The sequence below is a fragment of the Carlito syrichta genome, unplaced genomic scaffold, assembly GCF_000164805.1.
Source record: "Carlito syrichta isolate Samal-C Ts95f unplaced genomic scaffold, Tarsius_syrichta-2.0.1 Scaffold128673, whole genome shotgun sequence".
NCBI classification, from domain to species: Eukaryota; Metazoa; Chordata; class Mammalia; order Primates; family Tarsiidae; genus Carlito; species Carlito syrichta.
Window position 1 is genome coordinate 101,909 of NW_007072769.1, and position 12,459 is coordinate 114,367.

The following is a 12,459-nucleotide window of genomic DNA, read 5'->3' on the forward strand; positions in this document are numbered from 1 at the left end:
CTTGGGGGCTGCGGGGAGCGCGGTCCCCCTCTGGTGGAGGAAAGTTGACGCCGCCGGCCGCCGGGCGGCGGGGAAGCCCCGGTGTCAGGTAGCGAGCGAGAGGCCCTTGGCCCCTCCGGGAAGCCTGGGGGCTGCTGCTCCGCCCCTGCGGCGCTCCTGATTGGGTCAGGTCGCCTTCACTCACCCCGGCCACCCTTTGGAGCCCGGGGATTAGTCACCACGGCTTCGTTTTGCCGTCCGCGCCACGATTCCTGGGCAGCAGGAGGGAGAGCGGCAGGGGTAGGGTAGGCTCAGGCTCCGAGGCTTATCAGGCACCGTCCGGGCTGCCAGTTAATGGTGGTGACGTGTTCTAACCCTTGCGCGGCATGTATGCTGAACCTGCGGTTCTCAGAGGAGGCTGCTGGTGCAGAGACCTGGAACGGTCGGGGACGTAGTTTGCACCCCCACGATGTTCCAGCAGGTTTAACCGGGTCTTGCGGTGGCATCTGGGGTGCGTTAAGTTCTGCGTCCCCGACCGTTCCAGGTCTCTAGGCTAGGGTGGGAATCTTAAGGACTCCAGAGAGAGTTGCTGTGTGTTCGGCAAAGGCTGATGTGGACTAAGCCTGGTAGAAATGATTGTCTGTCTAGAGAGGCTCTAATGCTTTCATTTCTCTTACATACATGAGAGCGTGCACATGTTGGTCATGAAGACAAATAAGCTCTGAGGAATTTACATTGAGTAAGAAAGACTGACTCCTAAATGAATGATTACGGGTGCTGTGATAAATGAAATCAAGCGATCAGTGCCTTTCTTTCCCGAGATCTTACATATACATTTTCAAACATAGAAGGTGAAAGACTTGTATCTTCCCCTAGATTTTACAATTAACAATTTGCTATATTTGCCTTTTCTAATTTTTCAGTGCATTTCAAAGTAAGTTGGAGACACTAAAACACTCTGCTGCTCCAACTTTAGTATGTATATACCATTAAATAGAGCTCAATAGTGTTTACTTTTTTTTTTAAATTTGGTGGGAGTAAAATTCACATACTTTTAAAACTCACAAATCTTAAGTATGCCATTTGATGAGTTTTGGCAGAAATACAGCTGTGTGACCCAGAATTTTTTCTTGTTCTTTCAGACTCCCATTTCCCTTAGAAGCAACCATGGTTCTGGTTTTTTAAGAAGAAAAAAAAAAAGGTCCGTTTTGCTGATTAGTTTCGCCTGCTGTAGAATTTCCATATTAGTGGAATCATACAGTACGCATTCTTTTGTGTAAAAGGCTTCTTTAACTCAGCACATTTTTTGGACATTTATCCGTGTTACATTTATCAGTAGATTGTTTCTACAGAAAAGTTGCAAAGATACAGTTTCTGCATACTTCTCGCTCAGTTTACTTAGTAACAGCTTAAATTATCATGATACATTTGTCAAATCTAAGAAACTGACTTTGGTACTATTAACTAAATTACAGACTGTCTTTGAATTTCACCAGCTTTTCTTGAATGTCCCTTCTAATGTTCCAGAATCCAATCCAGGTTGCCACACTGTATTTAATTGTCATGTCTCCCCCAGTTTTTTCTGGTATATGACAGTTTCTCAGTCTTCTCTTGCCTTTCGTGACCACCACAGTTTAGAGAATTACTTGCCTAGGTATCTGGCATAATAATCCTCCCTACTCGGATTTATCTGATTTTCCCCACCTCTTGACTTGACTTAGGTTTGAAGTTTTTAGAAAGTACCATAGAGAAACTTTAAAAACCATTGGTAAAGGTAATGTATTTTCAGAGGAATACTGATAATTTTGAGATACTAAGTTTTGGGTAGTTATCATTAAAGTGGTAGAAGGTTTTTAGTGTCCTACTGGTCTGCTCACTCAGTCAAGTGAAGTCCTTCCTTATGCTATTCTCTAAGGTGTAGCTAGAGAAATTCTCTGAATGATTTTTAAGGAATGTGATAGAAATGTTTACACATACCATTCTAAGAATAATTTACCTTTTTTCATACTGCTTTTTCTTCACATTTCCATTTAACCTTTTCTATGCTTCATCATTATTGTCCGGATAAACATTCCATCTATCCTGTGTGTAAACGTCCTGCTTATCTACTCCATTTCTTTTCCCTCTTTCCTTTCTTCCTTCTTTCTTTCTGTCCTATTGAGACAGTCTTTAAGTGTTGTCCAGGCTGGACTCAAACTCCTAGGCTCAGGGGATCCTTCCACTTCAGTCTCTGGAATAGCTAGGACTACAGGCATGCGCCACCACACCTGACTAATTTTTTCTTAATTTTTTGTGAGGTGAGGTCTTGGTATGCTGCCCAGGCTGGTCTCAAACTCCTGGACTCAAGCAATCCTCCCACCTTGGCCTCCCAAAGTGCTGGGATTATAGGTGTGAGCCACTGTGCCTGACCTTTCTCGTATATTTTTCTACTAAAATGTGCCTTTCAAATTTGGGGACCTTCATTCCCTATTAGTATATATATTTTTAAAATCAAAATGTTTTAGAGTCCTCACTGAACATTCTGGAATGTGTGGGGTTCAGTGTTCTTACTGTTTCACATCATTGCTCCTGGATTGCATTAGGGAGCAAAATATGTATTGGGACAAGATGAATAATGTAAATCCTATTTCTCGGGAAAGTTGAGAATGTACTGTCCCCAGCATAAGTTGACTTTTTATTTGTTTTTAAACTTATCTTGGTGTGGGAAGAAAGTTTGTTGTAGAGTAGTAAGTACATTTAGAATCTAAGATTATAATCATCATTGCATGTGGTATGGGTTCTTTCCTCATCATCTGTAAGTGTCATTGAGAGTGTGATCAGTTTCCCCTACTTGATAGAGGGAGCATTTTACCTCTCTCAAAGATGCCTTGATCCTGGTTGAAGTGAGATATGCTTTTTACGTATGTCTTAGAGTGCTTCTGAAATCCCTCAAACTCTTACGATTTCTAGTTTTATAATATTTCTGGTTTCTTTCTCACCACCCTTTTTAGCAAATGCTGCCAGACTGTATTAGTTTTAACCAGTAACCACTGAATTCAGAAAGAAATACAGGTATAGTGTTTTAGCTCAGGGATAAGTCCTTCCAGTCAAACCATAATGAATGGTAACTGAAACTTTTCTAGCATTTTGCATAGTGTGTCAAGCATTTATATGCTCCTAGTGATAACAGACAGAAGTAAATCTAAATAGGTTAGATATGAGATGACTCGTAAGAGGTTACTTGCCATATAATAGTATATGGTAGTTCTTAGAAGTTATTTTCAGATACATAATGTATTAGCTAAGTCATAAAATCTCTTTCATTTTGGTGTTGTGGTGGAATTTTAAGTCTGAAGTGAAGAATTTGAGGAGTAAAAGAGTCTTTGGTACTAGATCATGCTTGAGCATTATGCATATAAAGTCTTGCATATACACAAGACTTGGTTGGTGGGGTACTTGGGCATTTTAAAATTTTAGGCCACTTAAAATTTGGGGGTTTTGGAGGACAAAAATGAAATTAGATGAAGGCTGGGACCTCATGAATAAGTCGATTAAAAACGACTTGGTATTATGGCCATGATGTCAAGCTCTGAATTTTGTAGTGCGACAGCCTGGCAATGTTTACTGTGTGAAGTTCTTGGTATTGTGAGAAACCCTCTGAAGACATCGTTTGTGTAATGTGACTTCAGTGAAATACTCTGTTAAAGCTAGTACTTATTCTACAGTTCACTTTTAAGCCATTCTAACATTTCTTAAGCATATGACCATCTTCTGCTGCTTGTATTTCTTTCTTTTAGGGCGAACTTTCTGACCAAGTATACAACTACCCAGAGGGCCTAGGAGAAGTGCTGTATAGAGAGCAGTTCGACTTCAACGCTGAGCCACCTTGGGAACCTAGCTGATGATAGGGGGGTTCCATCTCCCAACTTGTCCATGTGAGTATTCACACCAGTAGGGGAGGTCTTGCAAAATTGAAGAAGAGTACTGCATTACTCAGTATTTCTCAGAATTCAAATTGTATTTACTTCAAATATAGTGACCCTTAAATCTCTTTTAAAGGTTATAAAAAGGAGACGTGACAATTTCAGGTTACAGACTTCACTGATTTAGTTGTCCTTATTGTGAATACACAAAAATATTACTATATTTAAGTGTATTGCAGGATAAGTTTTAGGCGATATTAGTCCAGATGTTAATGTAATATAAGTTAAAGAGGGATTTTGGGGTTTAAGATCTTTCAACTATTGACTTAGTTGGTGGATTCAGATATTTGGGCTTCATCAGAAATAAATCGGACTTTTTAAATAGAGCAAAAGATTCTACTCTCATCTGCTCAAGTAAAGCTATATACCCTTGAGCATGGGATTTGAAAAATGAATTTTGGCTCTTATATTTCTGGTCAATGAACATCTTGTTTATTCTTAATCTTATTTTCTGATTAATGAACATCAGACTCAGTGTGATTTTCTAGAGTTTATATTCTTTTTCATGAAATGATTTTGTATAATACTCAGCTGGTAAGGAAAACTGATTATTTTTTAGAGGAATTACTGGAAGATGATATATATGTCTACCACTTCCTAAACAGATTTTCATGGATAGTTTTTGACTATACTTGGTTTTCTGTGTATGGAATCAACTTTAGAATTTGAGCCCATGTGCAAAATACAATTCCACAGTAAACAGAATTTGAGCTGCTAGATTTGTGTGGTTGATCCATTTAAAACATTTGTAGTATATAGAGTTCTTGGTGTTGAAATTTGGATTTTTTAAGTTGACTAGAGACTTGAAATAATAGCATTAGAAATTTTCAGGAAAGCTGAAGGTATCAATTTAGTATTTCCTTAGACTGAGCTTGTTAAACAGACTATTGGATAAAAATGTTTTCTCTACTTCATTTGAGTATGTTCAAGAAAACCTTTAAAATTTATTTGATGTTAATGCAAATTCGAATTTTAGACTTTTAAAAAATTTTTAGAATTTTAAGTTTAAAGAGAAGGAAAAACAATAGTAGGATTTCTTGAAAGTTATGCCTTAGAGTGCTCACTGGAGGGTTTCCCATACTGGTTTTCTCCTACCTATGTAAATTTGAGCAAATGCTTATTTTTAAAATCCCATATATAAAATAAAGTTGGACTGGAACAGTTTTTTTATAGTCTAGTCTTTAGATGAGCTGCATTACGACAGAAATGTAGAATCTCAGCTCCCCCCAAACCTAAATCAGAATCTGCATTTTATCCAGGTGGCTTGTATGCATATTAAAAAGAAACAAGATTGTCACCATCTTAGTACGAAGGGTGCTGTTTGATTTTTGTTAGTCCACATGTCCTACTTCCATGTAGCTGATGTTTTTCTCCCAAAGTGACTTGGAGAGTTAAAACCTTTTGGGGGGTGGAATCTAGTTGCAATCATAGTAATGAGTAGATTCTAAGCTGGAAATTTAAGAACAAGCTTCATCTTTTGAGGAAGACCATAATAAAGGATAAACCTTCTTTAAGTCTCTAGCTTTAATGGAAACTTGCATTATATTTAATATTTCTAGTGATGTTTCCTCTTAGAGACTTGAGAGACTGATATCAGTGAGCTGATATAGTAGTGAATGTTTCTGTCAAATCAGGGAAAAGTAGTCTTTAGATTAATTAATATTGTAGGACTGGGCAAGTCCACAGTGCCCCCTCCTTTTGGGGGAGTGCGAATAGGAGCAGATAGAAGCTAAAGGTATTTATTATTCTGCAAATTCTGGGATCCTCTCTTGAAACTGACTCCTAAATTTATTATGCCCAGGTACAATGTATATCATGTTAAACAAAACTCTCGTACTTAATGTTTGCTATACAGGTCCACAACTCCATGTTCATAAAATTTTGAAATCTAAAAAGACCTAAAAATTTTTGTAGCTTCTTTGTTGTGACCTAAACTAATATGGGAAAACTTGACCTGAATCTGTGCTGATTTGAGGCTATTTTTACCTTTACTTAGCCTATTTAGGGCTAATATTCCTGAATTTTGCTGCAGAAATACTGTGATTACAGGGTGCTGACTCATATTCTCTTTGAGAGTATTACATAATATATATAAAGTATATATACTACTTTATTCTAAAATCTGGGAAACTTGAATTCAGAAAGATATTTAGTCCCAAAGGTTTCTTGACTAGAATTAGTAAAATTGGCAGGAAAAAATTCCACATTCCAGAAATGTATTATACTTACATATCAACAACAGTTTGTTCTACTAGACACGGAAATCCTGAGATTAATTATTGTAGACCAACACTATTTGGAAACCATTAAGAGGACTTAAAACATTGGCCTTTGTGGAAGTTACTTGGGCATACAACGTTGCAAAGTACATGTAGCTATATGAGCTGTTTGAACTGTATCATACTCCAGTATCCCAGTAGGATTTCTGTGTGTGTGTGTGTGTGTGTGTGTGTGTGTGTGTGTGTGTGTCAGTGTGTCAGTCAGAGTCTCATCATCTCATCTTGTCTGTTGCCCAGGCTGGAGTGCAGTGGCACAATCACAGCTCACCCAAAGCCTTGACCTACTGGGCTCAGATAATCCTTCTGCCTCAGCCTTTCTAGTAACTGGAACTACAGGCACACACCACCACACCCAACTCATTTTTTGATTTATTATAGAAATGAGCTCTCACCGTGTTGCCCAGGCTGGTCTTGAACTTCTGGGCTCAGAAAATCCTTTAGCCTTGGCCTCCCTAAGTGCTGGAATTATAGATGTGAGCCACTGTGCTTGGACTCCCAGTAGGATTTCTGTTCAGGTAGTCAGAGCTACAGGATTGGCTTCAAGATTTAAGATTTGGCCATCTGAATTTTTAGAAAGTTCATTTCATTAAGTATCTGGAAACTTTGAAAGTTGCTTACATAATACATCTTTTTCCTTCAGAGCTTTTCTTTAGAATATGTATGCTGTAGTATTTGAGCACTGTAAAACTATCTTGACAAAATAGTTTAATGGCAATATCTCAGATTCATGTGATAGGCCCCTAATTATGGAAAAGTTTTGGCATGTCTTTTAAGAAATTTCGTAGGGCTTAATGCTAGAATATAGTTTTTTTCCAGGGGGCTAGTTTCCAGCTATTCTGGATACATCTCCAGTTAAAATGAATAAGTTAGTCTAATGGAAAATACTTTGAAACTTCAAAAACTAAATTTGCTTCTAATAGTGGATCTGGTGAAGTCAAATTGAATTCACCATTATCATATACCTTTTAATTTTGTGAACTATCTAAATAATGGAAAAGGAATTTGGTTAATTGGTTTGTTTAAGTGCACTCTTAAAAGTTTGCTTTAGAATTTTTTTTTTTTTTTTTTTGCCTGGTTGTTATTGGTTCATGTAGGAACTTCTAATACAAACATTCACGTTTAAAATGTTCACATTCTGCCTTCTGATTTGTAGTATTTACACATGCCCTACCTAAGTTAGGATTATTTTAACTAGGAAAAATGTTCTTTATGAATTTACTAGTGTTCCTTCCTTGTGTTTCACTGTTAATTGGAATATGCAGATGTTAAAAGTGTGTGTATCCCCCGACATATATAAAGTCATGTTTAATAGTGCTTCACTGCTTGCATAAAGTAGCAGAAAAATACTATATACAAGCACAGTGTGAATAATAGAATGTTAATGGGTAAGCAGAGTTTTAGGGATGTGGCATTCTTGTTTTGGGCAAATGTAGAAGTTTTTTCTAGGAGGCTCAAAAAGATTGGAGAGCAGTATAGACCAGTTTTTAAGGGGACAAATGGTTTTTGCATTTATTAAGAGGATAATTGAGCTGAGAAAATGAATAGTGACTACCAATCTATGTGTTCCCTCACACTGTCTTCACCCAACCTGGTCTTGTTTCAGAGTTTTACAGTTTGGGTGGGCTTTCTCTTGCACATCAAACTCCACTCCACCCCCAAGTCACATTTTGTGACAGTTAACTTCTGTTGGAATGAATATGATACTGTATGTATGAGAAATGTTTATAAACTGCAAAATCTAGGTATGTGATAGGAAGCTGCTCTAGGGAACCTCAGGAGGCTCTTCCAAGTGAAGTGCTCACTTACTGGTAAGGCCCAAGAAACAGGTATTTTGTCCTTCCATTCTGAGGTCATCCATGCCCACTCAAATCAAGGTATTTGTCACAAGTTAACCGAAGCAGAGAGGTAACCATCCTTTTCTCTAATCCAGTGTCCTTCATGTTGTGCATGAATAGAAAAATACTTGGATAGCATATTGAGTTCCAAGGATTAGGATGGTCAGTCAACCTGCCCAGGCCACATCCAGCACCCAGAAGGTTTGAAATGCCTGTAACTGACTGACTTGCAACAGGAGCCAAGACAGCAAATCATTTTGGAATGCTCTGCTTTAAACCTTTTGGCTTGTCTTACATAAGCACATGCTTCAGGACTACTTGCTGTGGAACTTTGTTGCCTTTTGTTCATTTATAGTCCAGCTTTGTTAACTTGTAAAATGATCTTTGTTACCTTGAGCAAAGTCATTTTGGGGGCTGTGGTTTTTTAATGTGATATGTGGACTTGATTCCTAGAGGTTTGAAAACAACATCTTCTAAAACTGCTTTGTCAGAGCAATAGCCAGTAGACAGGTGGCTATTTCAGTTTAATAAATTAAAACTAAATACTATTAAAAGTCAATTTCTCAGTTGTGTGAGCTCAACATTTTAAATGCTTGGAAGCTTTGTGTAGCTAGTGATTATTTTAATCATCAGAGTTCTATTAGCACTGCTCTAGGATAGTTATGAGCCATAATCATCAGTCTTACTTGAAATATCTATTAATAAGAGTTTTACAAATTACACATTTTCATTGTTCTTTCTCATTGGATTTGTCTGATAAAAACTTTATTTTATTTGATTGATTGAGTCATAGTCTCACTCTGTAGCCTACACTGGAGTACAGTTGCACAGTCACAGATCACCACAGCTTTGACCTCCTGGACTCAAGCAATCCTCTCATCCCAGCCTCCTGAGTAGCTGGGATTACAGATGTTAGCCACAGTGCCAGGCCCCTCAATTTTTATTTTTATTTTTTTGGGTCAGGGACTCTGCTCAGTCTGAAATGCAGTGGCAGAATCATAGTTCACCACAGCCTCAACCTTCTGGGCTCAGGTGATTCTTCTGCCTCATCCTCCCTATTAGCTGGGACTGCAGGTGTGCTGCCACGCCCAGCTAATTTTTTTTTATTTTTATTTTTGTAGAGACGAGGTCTTGCTATGTTGTCTAGGTTGCTCTTGAACTCCTCCTGGCCTCAAGCAATCAAATCTTCCACCTTGGTTTTCCAAAGTGCTGAGATTATAGGCATGAGCCTCTGCACCTGGTCCTGTTTCTAAATTGTAAGGGCTTTTTTGGTTTTATATTCTAGTTGAATTCCATAGTTACCTAGCATATTCTTCTGATACAATTCCTTACTATAACTCTGCTTATATAGATTGAAGTTGATACTAATTAACTTTGTTGACTGTAGGTTACTTTTTTATCTACTTCTTACTCTTTACTGCATGGATCTTCTGATACCCAATTTGTAAAGAGGTCCTAAATAAGTATGGTATCTTTTTAGCTTGTCATCTAGGTTCAACATGAAAACTATAACAAACAATTTCCAAACAAACAGTACTCAAGATTAAAGATGTTTGCTATCCTAAATTCATAAGCAGGTCCTACGGCTCAATAATAAAAGGCAAAAATGCAATAGAAAAATGAGCAGAAGACTTAAATCATTTGTCACTAACAGCCTAGCAGTTTCATTCCCGATATGTGTTCTAGACGCTACTACCCAGATCATTACTGCTTAAATTGCCAATCAGCAGATTAAGGACTCTTGTACCAGAATGTAGCACACTACCATTGTTTTAAGATCACATAGACAAATAGAACTGCCAAATAACAGGGGAATGATATTTAGGAAAATGTCTACACCAATTCTGAGGGGGTTGCACCCACCACTACATGGAAGATGTCCAGGAACTTCTAAGTGGTTCTTTTTAATAGCTGCTTAATCTGGTCTTAGCTACTTAGCATATATTGTATATATAATAAATACATTTTCTTTGAGGGAATAGAGTGAAGGTAGACAATGAGCTCAGCCATAAGATGACCAAAATAGTATGTAACATTCCTTGTTATGTAACCAAAATAGTGCATTTCTTTTTAAATCATTATTCTCTATGCTTAGTTGAAACCAGAAAAGCGAGAAAACGTGAAATCAATATAGTTATGCACTTTGTGTTGTAGTATAATCACTATCTTTAATGCTATCACATAGTAATTGCCAAAAGGGACTTAAGTACTTCACTTGTGCAGTTACACACACATTTTCTCCAGAAAAAGAATTTAGTCTTCACATTTAATAGTCAGCATTTTTAAGAGAGTTTAATCGTGTCAGTTACCCATTCAAAAGTAATATTGCTATAAAAATTTTGTTTTCTCCCCCCTTATAATGTTAGCACTCATTAAGGTATATTGTAATATGTATTGTGAGGCATTTCATTGGACAGCCTTTACATGAGTACTTATCAGTTTATTCCCTTTAATGTTTTTCAGACTCCCTTATATGCATGTTTATTTTTGTTCTTTTTTAAAATAAGACTTCATCAGTCACCTTTAGTTTTCTTTCTCTAGCATTACTCAGTTTTTTTCAGCCTTATTACCTGAAAAATAAGTTTAAGGGTGTTTATTGTGATTACTGGCTTTCCTGTTGAAGCAACCCCATGGTCTCGATGTAGGCTGTTAACGGTCCATCACTTATTTTGGGTCCAGGGTGACAGAAGTTTATATAATCTTATGATCACCCAATTTATTGAAATTTCCTACTAGTTTCAGTGTGTAGCTTCCTGGAACTTTTTTTTTTTTTTTTTAAGTGGTTCAGACTTTCTGTAGTCCTCAACACTCAGCATTCATATTGCCAAAGTCATCCTTGAAAATCCCCTTCTAGTGCTCTTCTGGTCAGTTACTGTTAAAATATTCTGTGTGGTAAGTAACATTTTTTTTCTGTTTTAGGTAGAATGCAGAGGGGCTTCAACAGCATTGTCTGTTTTTAAAGCTGTGAATTGAGTGCTAACTCATCAAATACCTATGTAAAAATAAAGTGTGCAACACATGCACTCTTAAGCATTTTCAGAATAACAGTGGTAGTATAAATTTTGAAGTACCTTAAGTTCTCATTTTTAATGAGTAAAGGTCCTTTTAGAAGAGTGGTTGGTGTATTAAGGTTGGGTTTCCTGATTAGGTGTCTCTGAAACAATATTCTCAACCTTTCAGCTCTCCCTGTTCTACTTCCAGGGAGGTCTCCACAGAAATCCAAGACTCATATTCATCCAGCTTGGTGTCAAGTGGGCTGTTGCTGCCAGAATTATCTTGTGATTATTTGAGAGATGTGTCAGTTTCTTCTGAAGTACAATCAACTGTAGAAGCCCTTGTAGCAGGTGTGTAACAAGGCAAGTGCCCAGCGGCTGCAGCCACTACTCTTGCTACCCTCTTGCTGAACATGAGGACTCGGCAGCCTCATGGAAGGCTCCAGGGAGCAGTGTGGTTCTTTGGAGTCTCTTGTTTCTTTTGGCAGCTCTTCATGGAAAATGTATTACCAAAAAAACACCAATATGAAGGTGTAAATAAGGAATGTTGCATTCTTTTTTCTTCCCAGCCAAGAGTCCAAGAGGAAATTACTTATTAATAGGAATAGTATTGTGATTATAGCTACTGTGTTAGTGTGAAATTATCTACTTTCTCTCAACCATCTACTAATAAGGTGTTTTGTCATAAAAATAACTTACAAGTGCTTGTGAGTGGAGAACACTTTTTTTGATGCCAGTAATCATTAGAGCTTCTGTTAAATAGATTTACTGTTCTAAAGCATCTGATAAAGAGAATCTAAGGTTTTCATAGAGTATTATTTATTTTTTTTAGTTGGGGTCTCTGTCGCTCATACTGGAGCGCAGTGGCACGATCACGACTCATTGCCGCCTTGACCTCCTGGGCTCAGGTGATCCTCCTGCCTCAGCCTCCTGAGTAGCTGGGATTACAGGCGTGTACCACAGCACCTTGGTAATATTTTTGACTTTTTGTAGAGACGAGGTCTCATTGTGTTAACTAGGCTGGTTTTGAACTCCTGGGCTTGAAAGTCCCTATCGTGTTTAAAATAGAGGTGGATTCACTTAGCACAAATCTGGCATAAAGTATAAACTCTGCTCACCCCAACACATGCACGCTTATTTTCATGCTGTTCCCCAGAGCATGTTGAGCCTAAGATTTTTGGTCTAACATATTGTCACCAGTTAACTTGAATACCTTTTTTCTTTTTCTTTTTTTTTGAGTTGGAGTCTCACCCTGTCACCCAGGCTGTAGTACAGTGTTGTGCCTCACGGCCACCTCAGCCTTGACCTACTGGGCTCAGGCAATCCTTCCACCTCAGCCTTCCAAGTAGCTGGAACTATAGGCACGCGCCACTATGCCCAACTCATTTTTTTTCTTTTTTTTTTTTTTAAT

General features: G+C 37.9%; 1 protein-coding gene across 6 annotated transcripts in view; it reads left to right on the forward strand.

The window, feature by feature from the left end:
• AZIN1 (antizyme inhibitor 1) overlaps positions 1-12,459 on the forward strand; it is a 36,922-nt gene that overhangs the window by 1,143 nt on the left and 23,320 nt on the right. For 3 of the 6 annotated variants that reach the window (XM_021707977.1, XM_021707976.1, XM_008048919.2), the window contains exon 2: positions 3,756-3,893. The gene's annotated coding sequence lies outside the window, so the exon portion shown is untranslated. Of the gene's footprint in view, positions 1-3,750; positions 3,894-11,235; positions 11,400-12,459 lie in introns of those variants that run through there. The other 3 variants (XM_021707974.1, XM_008048920.2, XM_021707975.1) reach the window with 3 other exon arrangements.